Raw genomic sequence first — 22845 nt, 5'->3', positions numbered from 1 at the left:
GCATGTTTAGTTACTATGTTGTTGTTCTTCTTCTAAATCGTTTGTGTTTTTAGAGGCAGCTTGCATCATCACTACATTGAATACGCATGAATTAGTAGTAGTAGTCGTCTGGTTTATTAGAAGCAGAGACTGTTTTTTGTTAGAAGTAAGAAGCACCCTCATTGCTTCACTAATGTACTCTCTGCTGTCTTAGACGACGACATCTTTGTCTTGTTTCGGCCAGACGACCATCGTAGTTTCTCCGAAAGGGACGGGTGAGCTCCGTTGGTTTCAGTTCGCAACCTCACCACTAGATATTGCTAAAATTTACACATTTCACCTTTAAGTGAACTGCAGCCAGTAACTTATTGCTTGTGCTTGTGTACACATAATGTACAAGAGACTGAACGTGATTCAAGGTCCCGATATACTCACAACGAAGTTCTTTTTCATTCTTTGATTAGAAGTAAAAAGAGGTTGGAAAAACTTTTCTTGCGATATACTAGGACATATTACTAACGAACATCCAGACACCATCCACGCTGCTGAGAGAGATGTTTAGTATGTAAATAGGTGCTAACGAAATAAATTCAAACCAAAATGACAGCGATGAGAAAACAGCATTTAATTACCTCAACATGATCCTGGTGGATAGTAGCGATGTTGATATGTTTGCACAAATTGATATGTATGCTTTCTTAAGGGTACGTTTACGCGACAATGATGTACGAAAAACTGAGAAGTTTTTCCTTTGCGTTTTTCATGTAAAGATGACAATGTTGTCAAAACGACTAAAACAACTAAAAACACTGTATTATTTATGCCAGGCCTGAGGTTGGCGATGTCGATGACGATTCAACAGTCTGAACACGTAATACGTAAGCACATGACGTCAAGTTTTCACAAATTCACGTTTTTTAGTTTACACAAAAACAATAACGGTATTGTTTTCAAAAACTTGCGCTTTGAATCCCGTTTTCAAAAAGATTGCATTTTGAGGCCCCCAAAATGTCATTGTCGTGTAAATGGATAAATATTTTTCCATTTTTAGTTGAAAATGGTGTCGTGGAAAGGGCCCCTAAAAATACACTGTTACGATAGTTTGATTATAAAGTAAATTTGAGACTATAGATTATATAGATCTGGCTATGTGAGACTATAGTTTGAATCAATCTGTTTTCTTTGCATGACACATAAAATTACACTTTGTCTTTCGACATTATCCTGAGCATTATATCCATGTCATTGAACGGAAGAGAGGTTTTCAGGGCCGCACGTAAATGTCACATCCTTTTGATTTTCCCGGCAAAAACGGCCTGATTTTTTTCACATAAAAATCTGTCTTACAGGCTTTCATAGACAACCTAGGAAGTGGGCGAAAGTCTCATTTTTTTTAAATTTTCATTACAAGCTGTTCAAACATTGGCAATAATAATAATAAAAAAACTTAAATATAGCTCCTTTAATTCAGTTTAATTTATTTATGAGAGTTCTGAGATATCAATTTTCATTGTAGGGGGGGGGGGACTTTTATTAGGGTATTTTATTGATGACTGAATCTTTTCTTACATTTCTTAACACAAAATGTTATGTAATATGTTTGCTTGATTCTTGAAAAGCATTCCAATGCAGCCTTTGTATTTGCGATCTAGTCTGTTACACATTAAATTTAATAATAATTTGTAACATAGGTGCATCTAAGCATATTATTTATGTATATTCAACCCCATATTGACCTGAATATGAAAATAGCCCTTTATGTATTCTAGAAAAAGCCAGTCTTTTTCCTCTCTCTGAAGCACAAATATGGAAGACATAGGCATGCATTAGATGCAGAAAGCTTTCTGACCCAGTTTGGTTGGTAATACTAACATCCTTAATGTCTGTAATCAGTGAAAATCTCCATCTGTGTCAGAATGCTTAAGAGATGGGAATTCCGTCGGGAGACCTTTCTGAGTGTTTAGTAGAGCTTCGGATGATTTAAATGTTACTTTGATATGATTTATTTATGCGATGAGTTAGTTAATCATACAACTCAAATGGAAAAAAAAAAGAAAACACACTCAGCCAAGCACAAGCTAAAACACTTCCCAGAAGCCTCTGTTAATTTATGACCTTTCACAATACAAGTCCATTCTGAAGATTTGTTTCATAGGGCGTGGAGATCTTTTGATGGGCTTTTTTTGCATACATTTGCATCCAAGTGTTGCCCAAAACATTCAAATCCACCCCCCCCCTCTCTTTTCTCACTGTTACTGAATCCATATTAATTTGTAACTGATAAATTGTTTTTTCATGTTTTTAAAGAATAATGTTGCTACTGGAATGTATTTTTCTTTGCTATACGTCAAAATTTCAACCGATGAAAAATTTAAGGGAAGATAACAAAATGCTTTCAGCCCTCAGCCGTTCTCTCTTAACATCAACAAATGCTGCATCGAAATCTATCTAGATTTTAATGCTTTAATGAGACCCTTTTGGTGTGTCAATATTTGTGCAGTATATGCAGAGTGAATCCATTGTTGTGTGTATTTAATGTGTGTGTGTAGTTCTGATAACTTTAATTAGATAAGTACAAGTTTTAAAGTAGCTAGCCCTGAGGCTTAAACAAGGTTCAGTCATCAACAGCAGTCCCCTAAATAGAAAATTGGTGTTACCCAGTGTCCTTGCCGGGAGGGGGGGAACAAGGTCCTCCATTGTATACTTATTAGGCCCTTGGAAGGCCCACCTCAAAACACTTTTGTCCCAGACCCGATCTCCATTTATTTTCCCAGGCTTCATGAATAGAAGCTATGGTTTTATTCACAGCTTCAATAAATAAATAAACAAATACATTTTTTTTTAAAGTGTATTGTGTTCTTTGGGGATGCATGATATATCTGTACCATATCGGTTTCTTGTCAATATTTCAGATTTTAAAATATTGTTATAAAACATTGATTTTGTCCCAGTCAATCTTATATATACAGTATCTCAGAAGTGAGTACACCCCTCACATTTTTGTTAATAATTTTATTATATCTTTTCATTTGACAACACTGAAGAAGTGACACTTTGCTATAATGTAAATTAGTGAGTGTACAGCTTGTATAATAGTGTAAATTTGCTGTCCCCTCAAAATAACTCAACACACAGCCATTAATGTCTAAACCACTGGCCACAAAAGTAAGTACACCCCCAATACACCCCAATTAGCTATTTTCTCTCCCCGGTGTCATGTGACTCGTTAGTGTTACAAGGTCTCAGGTGTGAATGGGGAGCAGGTGTGTTATATTTGGTGTTATTGCTCTCACTCTCTCATACTGGTCACTGGAAGTTCAACATGGCACCTCATAGCGAAGAACTCTCTGAGGATCTGAAAAAAAGAATTGTTGCTCTACATAAAGATGGCGTAGGCTATAAGAAGATTGCCAAGACCCTGAAACTGAGCTGCAGCACTGTGGCCAAGCCCATACAGCGGTTTAACAGGACAGGTTTGACTCAGAACAGGCCTCGCCATGGTCGACCAAAGAAGTTGAGTGCTCAGCGTCATATCCAGAGGTTGTGTTTGGGAAATAGACGTATTAGTCCTACCAGCATTGCTGCAGACGTTGAAGGGGTGGGGGGTCAGTCTGTCAGTGCTCAGACCATACGCCGCACACTGCATCAAATTGGTCTGCATGGCTGTCGTCCCAGAAGGGAGCCTCTTCTAAAGATGATGCACAAGAAAGCCTGCAAACCGTTTGCTGAAGACAAGCAGACTAAGGACAAGGATTACTGGAACCATGTCCTGTGGTCTGATTAGACCAAGATACTTATTTGGTTCAGATGGTGTCAAGCGTGTGGCGGCAACCACGTGAGGAGTACAAAGACAAGTGTGTCTTGCCTACAGTCAAGCATGGTGGTGGGAGTGTCATGGTCTGGGGCTGCATGAGTGCTGCCGGCACTGGGGAGCTACAGTTCATTGAGGGAACTATGAATGAGCAGAGCATGATCCCTTCTGAGACTGGGCCGCAGGGCAGTATTCCAACATGATAACGACCCCAAATACACCTCCAAGACGACCACTGCCTTGCTAAAGAAGCTGAGGGTAAAGGTGATGGACTGGCCAAGCATGTCTCCAGACCTAAACCCTATTGAGCATCTGTGGGGCATCCTGAAACAGAAGGTAGTGGAGCGTAAGGTCTCTAACATCCACCAGCTCCGTGATGTCGTCATGGAGGAGTGGAAGAGGACTCCAGTGGCAACCTGTGAAGCTCTGGTGAACTCCACGCCCAAGAGGGTTAAGGCAGTGCTGGAAAATAACAGTGGCCACACAAAATATTGACACTTTGGGCCCAATTTGGACATTTTCACTTAGGGGTGTACTCACTTTTGTGGCCAGCGGTTCAGACATTAATGGCCGTGTGTTGAGTTATTTTGAGGGGACAGCAAATTTACACTGTTATAAAAGCTGTACACTCACTACTTTACATTGTAGCAAAGTGTAATTTCTTCAGTTTTGTCAAATGAAAAGATATAATAAAAATATTTACAAAAATGTGAGGGGTGTACTCACTTCTGTGAGATACACAGAATTCTGACTTTTCTCAGAATTGTGAGCTATAAACTCAAAATTGCGAGTTATAAAGTCCAATTCTGAGGGGGAAAAAAGATTGACTTTTTTTCTCAGAATTGCATGTTTATGTCACTCAGTTCTGACTTTATAACTCACAATTGCAAGTTTTGTATGACAAAGTTCTGATTAAAAAAGTCAGAATTGTGAGATAAAAAGTTGCAATTACCTTTTTTATTTTTTATTCAGTGGTGGTAAGCTTCCATAAATGTGGCATTTGAATGTGAAGCCTTTTGATTTAGTGGTTTTCATTTGAGGACTGAAGTCGTTTGACATTTCTGTCAGGAGGTTTTCTCTTTCTCACCCTTAGATCGTCTCATATGGCTCTCTGAGAACACTCAACCAGGACACTAATGAACTGCTGCCTTGTCTGTCTCACTCTCTCTCTTTCTTCCTTTCCCCCTTTCCATCCCTCCCCTTTCCAGTTCTTCACTTTATCCCCTCTTGCCTCTCCTCCTCCCCGTTTATAACACTCAATCACCACCATTTCCATTGGTTGTCTCTGTTTCTCATTTCCTTCTTGGCACCTTTTTTTTTTTTTTTTTTTATTATTATTATTATTGTTATGTATTTAGGTCGGCTACTACTACTACTACCTACTACTCACTCACTCATTCATGTCAGCTATATGCTAGACTGTTGGTATAGCAAGTACAGAAACTTTTCTAAATTGTAAATGTATGCATATTTTGACCTCTCTTCATTCTTAATGAGATTGTTTGACAGGTTAATTGGGAACAGTTTGAGCTCATAGTCTCTAATAATCTTAAATTGTTTCATTAGACGCAACTTTTTAGTCACTCGAACTGTCAGTTTGCAATGTGTCAGTTGCATGGATGTTACTCTTTAAATGTTAGAGTCTTAGAAAAGAGACTTCCTGATGCATCTAATTAGAAAGACATTCATTTGTTTATAATTCTCTGCCTTCTAATTTTTAAAATTGATTGTAGAAAATAAATTTCAACTTTTGAGATGAAAATGAAACATTAAAGGCTCCAGATTTATTTACCATCTGGGCATAAGTTTTGGGTTTTCTTCCTACTCACTTGAATTAAGGTAATTTAAAACATTAAGCACTGTTAATTTGTGAGAAGCAGTCAGATAACCACCTTGTAAAAGCAATCATCAACATTCAATATCATCATTTTTCAGACATATGAAGGCCCAATTAGGACAGTATAAAGTAAAAGGCCAGTCACTGAAGACTGAAGCTGAATGTCAAAGCCTGTAAGTCAGGTAAAGTTCACTCCATCACAGTTCTGTTCATCTTTGATGAACATGCTATCAATTTAGCAATTTTTGCATTAACTTTTGCATTTAAGAATATTATATTGCTTACTATAACATTTTGAATCTCTGATGGTGATTGAATTCAAATCTGATGCAGTGATCACTTCTATGTTTCATCTTGTCTTGATTCAAATATCACACTGTTTCATCCAGCATTGGGAAAAAGTTTGCACTTTTACTGACTCTTAAAGGAATAGTTCACCCAAAAATGAAAATGTGATGTTTATCTGCTTACCCCCAGGGCATCCAAGATGTAGGGACTTCTTCAGTAGAACACAAATGATGTTTTTTAACTCCAACCGTTGCAGTCTGTCAGTCGTATAATGCATGTCAATGGGAACAAAATCTATAAGAGTCAAAAAACATGCACAGACAAATCCAAATTAAACCCTGCAGCTCGTGACGACACATTGATGTCCTAAGACACAAAACGATCGGTTTGTGCGAGACACCGAACAGTATTTATATCATTTTTTACCTCTAATACACTTTTGTGTTCCCATTGACATGCATTATACGACTGACAGACTGCAACGGTTGGAGTTAAAAATCATCATTTGTGTTCTACTGAAGAAACAAAGTCACCTACATCTTGGATGCCCTGGGGGTAAGCAGATAAAAATCGAATTTTCATTTTTGGGTGAACTATCCCTTTAGCAGTATAGTTCACCCAAAAATTAAAATTCGGTCATTATTTAATCACCCTTATGCCAGTGAAAATATTTTCTTTTATGTATGTTCTACAGAAAAAGAACATGTGATGTGAATAAGGTATGTCATAAATGATGAACATGCTGCATCTCTGTGATGAGGAGATGATTGTAATGTATGTTGTGTTCCATACAGTGATAGCTATATCAAAACAAAATTGACTACATAAAATTACATACATTTTTCTATAAAATGTTATTCCTCATTTAATCTAATTATTTATTTATTCACGTACAACAAGCTGCTGTTTTATTAGTCGTGAATAAAATCACCTCTTATTGGTTAAGCAGGCTCAAAAAGTTAACATGTTTTTATTTTCAGGGTTGTGCATGACAAATGGCAAGGAACTGGAAGCTTGTGGTGTAAAATGGCCTTTAGTTGTGTCCTACCTAGAGGGTAGATTCTGCCTGGTCAGTTGCAACATACACCCATCCTACTTCATTCCCACAGCGATGGATGCTTGTGCCTCTGTCATTTGTCATTTGTTCTCAATCGTTGAGTTCAGTTATGACATGACAAGTGTTGTCTGACCAGTGTAATGCCAACAACACCTTCCCCCTCCCACTGTATGATACATGAACAGATCAGCGCCTCCCACCACGGTCATTATAGTTAACTAAAACCATTAATAACATTTGCATTACTTGAATATATATAGTGCGTGCATAATTATTATGCAAGATGATATTTTGATCTTTTTTTCCAAGCACATTTTACCAATTCCAAACTTAATAGCTACTATTAATTTTGTATTTAATCATTTATATGTGATATATAATTGTTTATGAAGGCCGGTAGTAAAAAAAAGTGTGCATAATTATTAAGAAAGTTTTCTTTTACAGGTAAATGGGCCAAAAAAAGAGATTTAACTCGCACTGAAAAGTCAGAAATTATTAAATGCTCATGAGAAGGATGCAATACTAGAAATTGCAAAATTAAGGTGTGACCAATGGACAGCAAAACAAAAAAGTAGGGTCATACAAAAACATGCCAAGAAGAAATGCAAACTGCAAAAAAGAATCCTAAAGTATGACCCCCACTTAATAAGAATCACAAATTGAAGAGTTGTGAAATACTTGTAGATGTAGACTGATTTTTTTTTTTTTTTTTAAGTTTTATGGACAGATAGGTTGAGAGTGACTCTTGAGGTACCAGCAACAGTTCACATCAGACAACAGTAGCGGTAGCGAGGGAGTCATGCTGTGAGCTGCTACTAACAAAGAGCAAGATGGACCTTTCAGGGTAGGAGATGGACTTAAAATGAACTCCCAAAACTTATTCTGAAAGATACATTTTCCAAACAGTGGTATAAGAGGATGTCATGCTGGTCTTTGAAGAGTCACTCTCAACCTATCTGTCTATTAAGCAGTCTTCATGTATTTCACAACACCTCAGCTTGTGATTCTTATTAAGTGGGGGTCATATTTCCAGATTCTTTACCGCAGCAAAGTCTCTGAGATCCTGACGCATTGTACTTCTGGAGACTCCTGGTAGGTTGCAGTTCTGGATAATGGTGGCACTGGAGACTAAAGGGTTCCTGATGGTTTCACACCTAATTCTTCAACCCTAATTCCTAATTTTTTTTTTTTTTTTTTTTTTTTGCAGTTACCATGTGTCTTTTCTTCTTGGTCTGTTTTTGTGTGACCCTGCTAAACCAATGAGTGTTTTGCTGTCCATTGGTCACGCATTAATTTTGCAATTTCTAGTATTGCATTAGTATTGCATCCTTCTCATTAACATTTAAAAATTTGTGAGCTAAATCTCTTTTTTGGCCCATTAAAAAAACAAAAAACTGCTTAATAACCTGAATATAAGGTGTTTTTTTTTTTCACTTCCAGCCTTCATTAACAATTATATATCACTTAAAAATGATTAAATACAAAATTAATAGTAGTTATTGGAATTGGTAAAATGTGCTTGGAAAAAAATGTTATCAAAATGTGAACTTGCATAATCATTATGCATGCACTGTGTGTGTGTGTGTGTGTGTGTGTGTGTGTGTGTGTGTGTGTGTGTGTGTATATATATATATATATATATATATATATATATACAGTGGGTATGGAAAGTATTCAGACCCCCTTAAATTTTTCACTCTTTGTTATATTGCAGCCATTTGCTAAAATCATTTAAGTTCATTTTTTTCCTCATTGATGTACACACAGCACCCCATATTGACAGAAAAACACAGAATTGTTGACATTTTTGCAGATTTATTAAAAAAGAAAAACTGAAATATCACATGGTCCTAAGTATTCAGACCCTTTGCTCAGTATTTAGTAGAAGCACCCTTTTGATCTAATACAGCCATGAGTCTTTTTTGGGAAAGATGCAACAAGTTTTTAATATCTGGATTTGGGGATACCTCTGCCATTCCTCCTTGCAGATTCCTCTGCCAGTTCTGTCAGGTTGGATGGTAAACGTTGGTGGACAGCCATTTTTAGGTCTCTCCAGAGATGCTCAATTGGGTTTAAGTCAGGGCTCTGGCTGGGCCATTCAAGAACAGTCAACAGGAGTTGTTGTGAAGCCACTCCTTCGTTATTTTAGCTGTATGCTTAGGGTCATTGTCTTGTTGCAAGGTAAACCTTCGGCCCAGTCTGAGGTCCTCAGCACTCTGGAGAAGGTTTTCGTCCAGGATATCCCTGTACTTGGCCGCATTCATCTTTCCCTCAATTGCAACCAGTCGTCCTGTCCCTGCAGCTGAAAAACACCCCCACAGCATGATGCTGCCACCACCATGCTTCACTGTTGGGACTGTATTGGACAGGTGATGAGCAGTGCCTGGTTTTCTCCACACATAACCGCTTAGAATTAAGGCCAAAAAGTTCTATCCTGGTCTCATCAGACCAGAGAATCTTATTTCTCACCATCTTGGAGTCCTTCAGGTGTTTTTTAGCAAACTCCATGCGGACTTCCGGCTTCCGTCGGGCCACTCTGCCATAAAGCCCCAACTGGTGGAGGGCTGCAGTGATGGTTGACTTTCTACAACTTTCTCTCCATCTCCCGACTGCATCTCTGGAGCTCAGCCACAGTGATCTTTGGGTTCTTCTTTACTTCTCTTCACCAAGGCACTTCTTCCCCCGATAGCTCAGTTTGGCCGGACGGCCAGCTCTAAGAAGAGGTTCTGGTCGTCCCAAACGTCTTCCATTTAAGGATTATGGAGGCCACTGTGCTCTTAGGAACTTAAGTGCAGCAGAAATTTTTTTGTAACCTTGGCCAGATCTGTGCCTTGCCACAATTCTGTCTCTGAGCTCTTCAAGGCAGTTCCTTTGACCTCATGATTTTCATTTGCTCTGACATGCACTGTGAGCTGTAAGGTCTTATATAGACAGGTGTGTGGCTTTCCTAATCAAGTCCAATCAGTATAATCAAACACAGCTGGACTCAAATGAAGGTGTAGAACCATCTCAAGGATGATCAGAAGAAATGGACAGCACCTGAGTTAAATATATGAGTGTCACAGCAAAGGGTCTGAATACTTAGGACCATGTGATATTTCAGTTTTTCTTTTTTAATAAATCTGCAAAAATGTCAACAATTCTGTGTTTTTCTGTCAATATGGGGTGCTGTGTGTACATTAATGAGGAAAAAAAAATGAAACTTAAATGATTTTAGCAAATGGCTGCAATATAACAAAGAGTGAAAAATTTAAGGGGGTCTGAATACTTTCCGTACCCACTGTGTATATATATATATATATATATATATATATATATATATATATATATATATATATATATATATATATATATATATATATATATATGAAAACAATGAATAAAAACATCATGGATATATTTTAAAAATAATTTTAAACCTAATTTAAAATATTATAAATGCTAATTGAGAAGAGTTTCTGTTAATGTGGGTTTTTGGAAAGTTACCATGATGGTGACGAGTGGTGCATGCGGCTTGGTTTGATAGCAAGTATGTTAAAGGCCTTATATTGCTGTACTCATTCAGCAAGTGCTATACCATGCTATTGTTAACATGTTAGCAAGTTAGCATTTTCTGAATTAGCTTGTTATAACTAGCTACACAGCAAAATCTCCAGAGTTAAATCAACTCTGCTCAGAGAACATATGGCCCCTCTCTACATAGAGTTAAAATAACACTGAAGCAAAGCTAAAGTTAATGAGATAACATGCTGTTTGTGGAGTTGTTTAATCAGATCTTGAGAGATATTATGTTTTTTATCTTTTATCTGTGGCTGAAGTCAGTTGTAGTTCTTGTGTTTCTCTTCAGTGATTCTGCTTGTTAACAGCAGGTGTTCATCACTAATGCTCAATCATAACTTAATTAATCACTTAATTATCTCATTAACTTTAACTCTGCTTCAGTGTTACTTCAACACTGAAGTTAATGATGAACTAATCATTTACAAAACATGACTAAATGTTCATAAATGATTAATAAGTGATGTGTTAACATTTTATGAATGTTTTTGTTAATTCAGTTATAAGTCATTTATAAATTATTAGATAATGTTGAACGAATCATTTACACAACATGAATATACCTTCATAAATGATTAATAAGTGATATACTAACATTTTATGAATGTTTTATTAATTCAGTTATAAGTCATTTATAATTTATTAGTTAGTCTCTGACACACATGGAGTGTTTAACTCTGTGCACCTGATGTGAGCTTCAGTGGAAGGTAAAATCGGTTCAGAGGTTCACTTTATCACTAGATCCACACACTCCACACAGAACACAAGCCTGTGCTGATGAGTGAAAGGATTTAACATAACCCACTGGAATCACCTGACTGTAAGGCATTTATAAATGTGTATCCACTTCAAAACAAATGAATTACTCTTCTTAAAAATAGTGCTTTAGCATACCTGCATGTTTGTGCTTTTGAACACTGACCAGCTTACAACTTCATCAATAAATCATATACTGATCATTTACTAATGGTTTGTTCATCATTTGTTCATGATTAACAATTGTTTATTGAGATAATGATACTAAAACAATTTTGACATAAAAACTTCAATTATTTATAAGTGATAATGTATCAAATAACTTATAAACCATCTACTAATGATCTATTTGGTTTATTTCATAATTTAAACTTTTTTAAGATAACTTACAACAAATTAGTAAATTGTTAGCATAACACTTATTAATAATTTATGAACGTATAGTCATGTTTTATAAATGATTTGTTCATTATTAACTAATAACTTATAAGTGTCTCATAACTGAATTAATAAAACATTAAAAAATATTAGTATAGCACTTATTAATCATTTATGAATGTATATTCATGTTTCATAAATGATTCATTAATCATTAACTAATAGTTCATAAATGACTTATAACTGAACGTTATTATAAAGTGTTACCCAAAACTCAAAAAAAGAAAAACAAAGGGAGAAAAGGAAAAACAAGATAAATTCTCAAGTTCATTTAATTATTATTAAAGAAAAAAAAAAATCAAACAAATTCCCACAAACAGAATAACAGGTTGGTTCAAGCCAGTAGTGTTTATTTATTTATTTATTTTCAGTCACTCACAGTTCATGCAACGATATGGCAGTACAATAGAAGTTCCAAAATTTGTCACAGGAAAACAGAGGGTTTCTTTCCACATCAGCAGATTCAAAACTGCAGGTTCAATGATAAGTGCTTAGGGAACGACGAGGCGTCTAATTGACGTGAAACCATTGGATATCTCCGTATCAGCTGTGCCAACATGTATAGACTGGAATGGGCTTGCATGAAACTTGTACGTGCAAGTACAAACAATCATTTCTCCTCTCCCAAACTCACTGGAGCGTGTCCAAAGGCAACAGGCCGGAACCACACGTCATACGTCACTCGTCATCTCACACGTCATCACATTTACGTTTCCTGCAGGAGATCAGCTTCAGGAAAAACGCCTCCTAGGTGTGCTGCTCTCATTATTAACACCCCTCCTTTATGACTTTCGTTAAAATGAAAGTAAACGGGATTACCGGCCGCTCTGCCACAGCTTATATCTTTGTTTTGGAACACATTAGCTTATTCATAACCTTACGTTTTACCTTACTAACATTTTCATACTAAAAGCTAAAAATAACTTACATTTTGATTTCAGGGGGACTTTAAGTTATTGTCAGATACAAATATATTTAGATTTTACTCTTTTCTGCAAGTAGCAGCAGCAAAGTCTGTCGCCACAAACATATATACACTAAGACAGCACTTCATGTTCCATTTCATCACTTTTCTTTCTGTCCGTCTCTCTTATAAACAGCCACACATCTCAGGTTACTTGAGTTTAATGATGATTAATGTTTATGTAGTGTGTTCACTGAAAACAGATTGATGTTTTGGATCTTGAAGAAACACAAGGTCAGACCATTTTTCCCCTTGACATTTTTGGGATTGACAGTCACAGCTGGAGGGGTGCTGGGTGGCATAACTGAGTGACTGATGGAAATAACGAATGAAGGGTGAGCTTATGAAATGGTCACCAGGACTCTACCTGGGGGGAGAGAAAGAAATGGGATACAGCAAATGAAGACAGACTTCAGTAGTGTTTATGAGAATGACTAATAGTTTTATAAATAGTTTATTTTACCTCAAGTTCATTTTCTTCTGTTTGTTTTCGTTTCGACTATGGTCTAAACTCTAAATCATCTGTGTACTGGTGTGTAAGCAGTTCACTACTCATATAGTTGTTGTAGGTATAAAAATGTTGGCAGTTGGAGGTTACAGGTTTTCATTACTCCAGTAGGTGGCGACAGGTGACTGTCTTTATGAGTGAATTATTGAATCATTCCAAAACACTGAATCATTCAGGAACAAAACCCTTATAAATGAGTAATTGAATCATTTAGTCAACCAATTCATTCAACAACACTGATTCATTTAACAATGAGTAATTGAATCATTCATTTTACAGATTTGTTCGAAAACAGGGATTGGAACTATTTTTAATTTAACCAAGGGTGTAAAATACTATTATACACAGTGCTTAATATACACTATTATAAAATACTAGTAATATTAATTGATTAATATACTTAAATATTATTTTGGGAGATTTGTACTTTACTGGCGTGCAAGTGAAACTGAATACTTGTATTTTTACTTAATTACATTTCTAAAGGAAAAAAACAGTACTTTTTAACTCCTTACAGTTTTATTTTGACTTGTGTTCAATGGTGTTCCATTTTTTGTCTAGATACTTCCACTTTTAACTGAGTAAATGACTGACAGTGGTGATTTGAATGTTTTTTTTTTTTTCTTTCTTTTTTTTCTAATTTTCTAGTTTTTCTTTACAAGTTAAGTTCTAATTTAGGCTAATTTGTGTGTGTGTGTGTGTGTGTGTGTGTGTGTGTGTGTGTGTGTGTGTGTGTGTGTGTGTGTGTGTGTGTGTGTGTTTCTGTCACATATCAGGACACAAATTTGTATAATGACATGGGTATGACATAGGTTTTACAAGGAGAGGGTGACTTATGAGGACATTACCCCATGTCCCCATTTTTCAAAAGACTTATAAATCATACAGAATTAGTTTTTTGAGAAAGTAAAAATGTGCACAGTTTCCTGTTATGGGTAGGTTTAGGGGTAGGGTTGGTGTAGGGCAATAGAAAATGCGGTTTGTACAGTAAAAAAAAAACATTACGCCTATGGAAAGTCCTCACAATTCACAAAAACAAACCTGTGTGTGTATATATAGTTTAACTTGTCCATTATTAAATGTCATCTCTGTCTTCCTCTCCTTTTTAAAAGCTTGGAAGTGTGACCAGACAAACTGCCAGAAATCCGTATCGACTTCTCACAGTATTGATATTCTCATTCTTTGAGATCAGTGTCCTCTATCCCTGCTCCATTATTACTAATAACTTTAAAATGAATGCCGTTTCCATTAACATGAGGTTTCTCCTCTTTGTTTTTCTCATCATTCACAGAACACACCAGTAATCTCGCTTCTTGACAGATGGTTGACCGTGCCATGGCTGCTCTCTCTGCAGTGATGCTTTTCGTAGAGGTTGGTCTCTTGAGGATAATGACGGCCACAAGATCGCTTTGTCACTGACATCAGAAGATGTATGGCACACCGCTTAAGATACATGCTGTCACTTTGAAATCCCATCCAGTGGAATTCCATCCAATTTCCTGGTATTTTCACCATTGCATACATCATACCTTTTTAGATTAAAAAGGACAATTTCATCTTATCCGACGTCAGGGAACAGCCTGACAAACTATGAAAAGAGCCTGTGCACCAAAAAAACCATCTGTGATCTGAGTTAAATATATCTTTAATGAAACTGGAAGTACATATTGCTCTGTGATTACTGTAGATAGGTAAGCGATGGGTTACGGGAACTTGTCATTTACTGAAGCACAGATGGAAAACCTGCCTGGAAAAGTCTTGTCTTCAACTATTTTAGAGTCATGCACCTGTTAACCAATTTAATCTAATATTGTACCTTATTGTTGATTACATATTAAATGGGAAATCATGAATTGTACATCACTGACATCAATTACAAACACTGGATTGGATTTAAAAAGTAGAGATTGAAAGGAAACCTGTATATTTATTTATTTATTTATTTGTGTATTATACAAATTTGTATTACACTGGTATTACGACATAAATATGAAATATGAGGACATTTCATGAGTCCTCATATTTAAAATAGCTTTAAAAACATACTAAACAATGTTTTATTAAAAATGTACAAATGCAGACAGTTTTCTGTGATGGGTAGGTTTAGGGGTAGGGGTAGTGTAGGGGGATAGAATGAACAGTTTGTACAGTATAAAAACCATTACGCCTATGGAATGTCCTCACTAAGATAGCAAAACAAACCTGTGTGTGTGTTTCATTGTTTAATTATTTAGTTATATATTTGTCTATACCATCAATACACAAACCTGTAATTGTTTTCTGGAAACTCAAAGTTTACATGTGGTCGGTCAACATTCAGATTAGCACTGTAGATCAGGATTTTGCCATTTGGTAGCCTGGGATGACTAACAAAAAGTACTGTAGTAATTTTTAGGAACTGTGTTTTGGTAATATTTGGTACTAGTATGTTTTTTTTTTTCATGGATTATATGGTTGTATAATGGCGCTCTTTGATGTGATATGGTATTCGTTTAGTTCCATGTTGTGTTTATATATGTTCTGTGGGTCTAGTATACTTAATCACTGTGCTGCTATGTTGTTTTATATACATTGTTTACATTTATATACATCAAGTGTATAGCGTTAGTTCTGGCAGGTCACGTTTGTCAAGCTCGCATCAGCTGACACTCAGCTGATTCACATTGACCTATAGGAATATGACGCCTATCACCACATTCGTGTATATATGGTCCATTCAGCATTCTCAGCAGCTTTATCACATTGCTCAGGAGCTAATTATCCTCTTCCGTTCCCAGCTCCTCCTTTGTCCAGTCAGGACTTGCCCTTCTGATATTTTTTTTTGATCAAAACTTATTCTTCAGTTATGTTGTTACATTAATTATTGTCGTTAAAGGTGCTAAAGAGGATGTTTTGTTTTATACATTTTTGCAATATTACTTGAAACTGTCTTTACTAACTGATAAAAGACTATTTATTAGGTGCACTGAAAGTAATAATATTAATATACATCATCTGTGCACAAGTAGGCAGGGTTGCCAACTTTGGGACTTTGGCTGGAGTGAGACTTTGTAAAAATTTCAGTTTGCGCGTGTGCGCGGAGAAAATGTTTGGTAACCCTAATTTTAAAAATCAATGTCAGTCCATGTTTACGTATCATTGGGGTGAAATAATTTATTTTATTTTTTGTCAGTTTTGTTACCTGACAGGGGCGGAGCCAGACATTGTAAACATTCGGGGCTTAGCCCAAATCTATATTTGTCCAAAGACATTTCAATTTTCTATTAATAGCTTTACTGACATGAAAGGAGCTTTTGTTGTCGTATTCTTGTCCAGAAAATGTACATTATTTGACACTGTAGCCTAATTTGTAAAACTTTGTTGGATGTACCTCCGCTAGGGGGGTCCGGGGGCATGCCCCCCCGGAAGAAGATTTTGTACATTTTAAGGTTAAATGCATCAATCTGGTGCACTCTGGAAACTAAAAATTAAGAGCTTCAACCCATGTACAGTGTGCAAATTGAACAACAAAAAAAACAGCTTGACTTGTACCTGGACATTAAAAAGGGTTCAAACATTTTTTTTTACAATACTTTTGTACTCATTTCTTTTTAAAAGATATATCCTTGAGCTTTTATTTTGATCACCAGCTGATCGCGTGCACAAATGCGCTCACATCTCTTTAAAACACGTACGCAGCACAGACAGACTGTATATATACTTAATCACTGTCTTTTGCTGTTTTATAAAGGCACAAAGCCATATCACAGTTTCGATTTTAGTTCGTTGGCAAACGTAGTATGTTTTAAATTTTCAGTTCATTATGAAACGGTGGCGGCAGCAGAGGGTCATTCATGGAAAACACTGAATGAATGTATAGCTGATAAATGTGCTAAAGTTGTTATATAACAAAACGTATATAACGTACTCGGTTACGTAACCTCGGTTCCCTGAGAGATAAGGGAACGAGTATTGCGTTGCAAACGCTATGAGAAAACTCCTTTTCTCGAGAAAATAACGGCCATGGTGTGTAAAGCAGAAGCAGCCTGGCCAGCGGCGGAGTGTGCACGATCCGGGAGTGCTGAAGACGTTCTGCGCGGCCTTGATGGGTGCGCGGCCACAAATGGGCGGCGACCGCTTCTTCCAGTGGCACGAGCTTCACATATCCTTTTTCCTCAGCGCCCTCAACAAATAGAGCGTTAACTGTACGTACACACCGCCGCCGACTTGAGCTGCAAAGAAGCTCTGGCCGCTTTGTCAAAGACGCTTGTCAAAAAGTACGGGGAAGCTTGACGCTTTGGCCGCTCTGTATATTGAGTGCGCGTGCGCGGCCGGGGCTCTCTCTCTCTCTCTCTGCTCGTGCGCGCTGAAAATTTCATATTTTGGTATGAACATTAACCCGCCAGTGTGGCGGATAGCCTTTTGAGATTTGCTCGCCAAACGGAAAATCTACCCGCATTTGGTGCTTGGCGGGTGTTAATTTCGGACCCTACATGAGACTATTTTTTATTGAGCAATTTAGCTAGCCCACATCATAATGCACGTCAGACAACATTTGCAACTATAGTTGAAGTCTGTAACTTAGTCTCGGCACACAGACTGATTAGGCAAGGCTACGTCTGTAGTGACAAGGCTCACCATTTTATCATTTGCTTACCGTAGGCTTGTTCGAGATGCATCGGAGCTGCGCAGACTGATCGGCATATGACATCAGAGTACCGCGAGAGTGTTTGGAGAGCTATGGCTCCTTATGCTTTTGAATCGCTCTCGCGGTACTTTGATGTCATACGCCGATCGGTCTGCGCAGCGCCGATGCATCTCGAACAAGCCTCTTGATTGTCTTCCAAACTTTCACACGTGCCGACTCCGAACCCTCTCTGAACTTCTCACACGCAACTGACGTATCAGGTGCAAGGTTTTCAGCCAATCAACGATCAGAGAATACTGCAGTGAGAACGTTGTAGGGAGATGTAACAGCTGTGGGCCTTTAAAGTCCCTGTAAAGTCAATTCTGAGAATTCTTTCTAAACACTTTATAAATGTTACAAATGTATTGCTGAAACACATTACAAAGTCTGTGAATTGAGTAATGCTTAATTGTGAAGTTAGAGCGTTAAACAGTTTTTCACCAAGTCTCTGCTCAGGATTTTTTGGGCGGAGCTAAAACGGGGGTCTAACGACGCACACCGTCCCCCGAGCATAGCCCCTCCCCTAACACTATATAACTGTCGATGACGCACCGAGCGTGGCGCCGCCTCTAACTCTACAGCGGTTCACTCGCTCAATCTCGAGTGTCATTACAGTCATACAGCCCTTTGTACATTTAGCTAGTAATGCCTTCGTCACGCAAATGCATATTACATGGTTGTTAAAATATACAATATGCTCGGTCTCCTTATTTAAATTTCCTAAAACGATGATATGAAGGATTCTAAAGTGATCGTTCTACACCGGATAATTTTACAAACTTTCATCAGACAGCTGGAATTCACAGATAATCCGCTGTTTTTGGTGAATGTGACTGAACAGACCTCGGCCCCCCTCCCGCCTCGGCCTTCTTACCGTCCCGACGATAACCGATGATATATGGGGCCGGACAGAGTCTCTCCCATCCCGGCCTTCATCCTCCCGTCTCGCGGCACCGTCATTTGAGTGTAATGATGAGTGTAATGAGTGTAAGTTACCGAGTTTGCGTATGTTATAATTAGTAGGTAGTCCACAGTAACTCTACTAAAATGTGCAACCCTCTAACGTGATTCTTTTGTTTATATGCATCAGTATGTTTGACTCATTAGACAAGTAAGTTGAGACGGCAGCTCTCGCGAGTGGGTGTGGTTTCAGCGCCGACAGCGGACACGCCCCCAGCGTTTGAGAGCAGAGAGCGCTGCCTATTTTTTCGAGATTTTGATAACCTATTTCATTTACTTGCAGATTTTTTTAATCATTCAAATTTGGCTGGGTGGTTAATAACACATTTTTCTGTGGTGTGAAAAGCTCAAAACACATACTTTAAAATGACTTTACAGGGACTTTAAACGCCTCTCCTGTCATTATTACGCTGTGGTCTAGGCATCAACAGAAAGTAACGGATTGAGAGGGGAGAAGAATGGATTTTGGCGTGACATTTCTTGCGTGTGCGTGAGAGCGTGAGATTGATGCTGAAAGCGTGAGTGTCACGCCAGATGCGTGAGAGTTGGCAACCCTGGGTAGGGCCTTAAAAACATCAGCCAATCTGGCCCTCTGGCTTGTCAATCACTGCCGTGACGTTCCTTGTGAGAGACGAGCGCGGCTGCGCGCTCCAGTAACTTTCCACACTCCACAGGCGCCGCATGCAATGTTTTTGTCAGGAGACAGGAGTAACAACTGCAGATTATGAGTTACCTGCGGTGAGTCCGACATAATGAATTCAAAAAACACGACACAGCGAATGCCGGTGGTAAACACCCGTGTTCCAATACGAGTTTTTACGAGTTTTGGGAGGCGTTCCTTTGAAATGTGTTGTGAAGGAGGGGGGTTGTTCTTACGCATGCGCTCATTTCAAAAACTCAGTAACAGTCTTTGGATTCTCAGTCGACGAAAAAATCCTCTCTATCACCTTTAAGAAAATGAATGATACTGCAATACTTGGTTCTGTTCTATTTACCCTAAGGGGGGTTATCGCTGCTCTCCCTGCTCTTATCCATGCTAGGCTGCATGGATGGGCAGGGAGTTTTTGCCCAGAACAGAACCATACTGCCAATCCAAACTGTATGCTAACTGCCAGTCATCTTTGACAATAGTGATCCTGACAGAAATACTGTTGTTATAGATAGATAGATAGATAGATAGATAGATAGATAGATAGATAGATAAGTTAGGTTAAGTTAATGTAGGTCAGATTGAACTAGTCATTTGATCTGTAATGTTATTTACTTCTCCTCTTTGACCTTAATACCTCAACCAGATCAAATAGTTACCTAATGCTAATGATAGCTTTCAAGTAAAAATCAGCTAAATCACTGGTCATCTTTTACCACCACAGTGTCGCAGCGATAGCATAAGCATATTTAGCATAGCTTATTTAATCTTGTCAGTTAGCTGCAGTGCTGGTAAATGAGCTCGTGTTAAAGCCCACTAAACCAGCTAGCATCTCTTTAGCATGAGGATTATGGGAGAGACACAGTGCCTCTGACACAGAGACACACATACTTACAGCATCTTAGTCTTAATCTCCCAGATTCATTTAATCCACTCAATAATCCACCGCAGCATCCAGTCACCACTATCTTAGCATCACGAGCGATAATCTGCTGATCTTTATAGGCCGGCCTGTCACAATGTCTATCTGTTGGGTTTTGTACGAATATGGCCTTTGATCTGGCTGAGGATCTGGGTTGTGGCTTTAAGTAAGATATTGGATTGCAGATTTATATCATGTTTTAATGGCCGTATCCATGAATCGCTGATTTAGAGAAATAGATGGATGGATGGATGGATGGATGGATGGATGGATGGATGGATGGATGGATGGATGGATGGATGGATGGATGGATGGATGGATGGATGGATGGATGCCCTTTATTGATCCTCGAGGGCATTGTGTACTCACCGAAGTGGGCCGGTACTCACTGGTACACAGTACCAACAATATGCTTTTCACAGTAGCGGGAATTATTCTTGCATACTGCCGTTATGCTTTTCTGTCCCTGCTCAGCAAGACAATCTGTGCTGTCAATAACACTTTACACCAAGCGTTAGTCTTGCTAGTCAAAGTTCAGCATTAAATCTGGTGCATATTATAGCTAGAGGGGCCTGAGACCATTGAAAATCTGGGATTCAAAATCTATATGGAAATAAGAAGACCATTTTAGATTTTTGACAAACCAAAAAAAAAGATTTTATATATATATATATATATATATATATATATATATATATATATATGTAGGGAAATTACGTTTTGGAGGGGATTATTTTGACTTAATTTATTTTATCAATGTAAAAGAGTTAGAAATAACTACTAGAATTTATTTATTATTATATATTCTATTCAAAAGAGGCAATACCAGTTACTAAATGTATAGGTGTACTTATTTGACATGTACATTTTTATGCTTTTGTTAGATGCTTTTTATACAAATCAACTTAAATTGCATTCAATGCATACATTTTATCGGTTCTTGCTTTCCTTGGGAATTGAACCAATGATCTTAGCATTTCTAGTGCCATGCTCTGTTTGAGCTACAAGAAGCCATTTTCTCCACAGAACACAATTGAATTATGGATATTTTCCATAGATTTCATACTCAGATTTTGATTGTTATTTGTTAAATTATATCACCTTCAGTACTGTCCAAAGCAAGTTCTAGTACTGAAATGCCGACATACAGTATAGCTTTTCCATTTTAAACACTGCCAGAGGAGAAATTATGATAGATAGATGTATAAATATGGCTATATTTGTGTGTATAGGAGTTATAGAGTAAGATAAAGTTTAAAAAACAGAATTAAAGCGATTGTTTGTAATAAAATGCGTCAGTATGGGCATACTGGTAGTTTTCCTCTGTACATACTGCAGAACTCCATGAAATCAATCTTCTGTTTTATTCTATAGTGTCCACTTGAGCCTTTCCAGAAACCATTTGGTTTTGTTTTAAACATACATCTTTTCTTTTGTTTGTCCCTTTATCATGTGTGTTTAGCTCAACATTTACAGCAAGTCAATCAGGCCCCTCCTCATGATGATGTATAATTATCATGTTTCTGCATAAGCTGCTGATTTTCATTTTGTTTGTCAGCCATCAGCCATCTTATCATGCTCATTTTCTTCTTTTTATTTGTATTTTTCCTGCACGTGTTACAGCTTTGCCGTAAGCGCTCGTTGCATGTCAACCCCACAGCACTGCGTCCGCAAAAACAAGCACAGTCTCACATATGCGACTGATAAGACTGTAAGAGAAATTGATTGCTTGGTGCATCAAAAGTTGCTGTTTAACTTGCTGAAAATAGGCGGAGAATGTACGTGAGACTGTAGATATTTCCTTTTCGTGTCTGAGAACAAGCTGCGTTTAATTCCGTCATTTTTATGCTAAGATAACGCATAATCAACATCAAAGGCAAGCTTTTTTACTCCTTATCTAAAGCTCACAGGCAACTAATTACTTACAGTATTGTGTTAGACACCCACATCAGCTATTGCAAGTTACAGCTCCGAGTTTTACACCAATATCACAATGTCACAAATGGATAAAAGGGACATGTAGTTCATTATAATGTTGCATTGTGTTTTGTTGCATTTGTAGTACCGCCCTTGGAGGAAGTTATTTGGAACAAAGACTTTGCTTTGTATAGACCGTATAGCAGAAAAAAAAAAAATGGTGTTTTACTGTGCTATTAGTAGCAACATTTCTACTGGGAGCAAAGGAGAGAGAAGAGACAGATGGAAATGGTGAATAATTACTCTCAATGCAGCAGGAAAATGCATTTTACATGTTTACCTCTCACAGCACAGCAGGTTAACCTCCCTTAACAATACTTATTCTGAAGCGCTGAGACTTAATGAGCAGAGTAAATTGTAAATCACTTAAGAAGAGTCAGTCTTTCAGATAATTTAGTAAATGCGTTGAGAACTTTAACTGTGATTTATTCATTCGTTTGATGTCAAGCGGTGGTCATGTCAATCTCCATAATTT

Source organism: Megalobrama amblycephala, linkage group LG7, assembly GCF_018812025.1.
Source record: "Megalobrama amblycephala isolate DHTTF-2021 linkage group LG7, ASM1881202v1, whole genome shotgun sequence".
NCBI classification, from domain to species: domain Eukaryota; kingdom Metazoa; phylum Chordata; class Actinopteri; order Cypriniformes; family Xenocyprididae; genus Megalobrama; species Megalobrama amblycephala.
The sequence above is the reverse complement of the archived record's forward strand: the minus strand, read 5'-3'. Positions refer to the sequence as shown.